The 406-nt window shown below is 37.4% G+C and overlaps 1 long non-coding RNA gene across 1 annotated transcript; it reads left to right on the top strand.

The window, feature by feature from the left end:
* LOC140965389 (uncharacterized) lies at nt 1–406 on the top strand. The gene is made up of 3 exons (XR_012173056.1): nt 1–38; nt 138–242; nt 371–406. It is a non-coding gene; the product is annotated as an uncharacterized lncRNA (long non-coding RNA).

The following is a 406-nucleotide window of genomic DNA, read 5'->3' as shown; positions in this document are numbered from 1 at the left end:
AAAGTGGTTCCACTGGGGATAGACTGAAAGAAACACAGGTGTAACCGAGCAACAATTATCTTTATTTTTTTTCAAGGTTTATGGCTTGGTCTTGACTGATTTACCTTTTTATGACTATGTATATTTGTATATATCAGGCCATCAACAAGAGCCTATCATCTCTGAGCGATGTCATTTTTGCCTTGGCTAAAAAGGAGGAGCATATACCGTTTAGGAATTCCAAACTCACCTATCTTCTCCAGGTAATTTGTGCCCTAATATGGATGCTACCTTGAGGGAATTGCCATAGATTTTTAAGGCCCAATATTTTTTGGCCATGTGGGGTTTTATGCCTTTTTATGTGGTTACATTGTTTTTTATTTTTCTCTAGCCTTGCTTAGGTGGAGATTCAAAGACCTTGATGTTT

The sequence above is a fragment of the Primulina huaijiensis genome, unplaced genomic scaffold, assembly GCF_012295235.1.
Source record: "Primulina huaijiensis isolate GDHJ02 unplaced genomic scaffold, ASM1229523v2 C13044145, whole genome shotgun sequence".
Lineage (NCBI taxonomy): Eukaryota > Viridiplantae > Streptophyta > Magnoliopsida > Lamiales > Gesneriaceae > Primulina > Primulina huaijiensis.
Note: the sequence above shows the minus strand (reverse complement) of the source record. Positions and strands in the feature narration are given on the sequence as shown.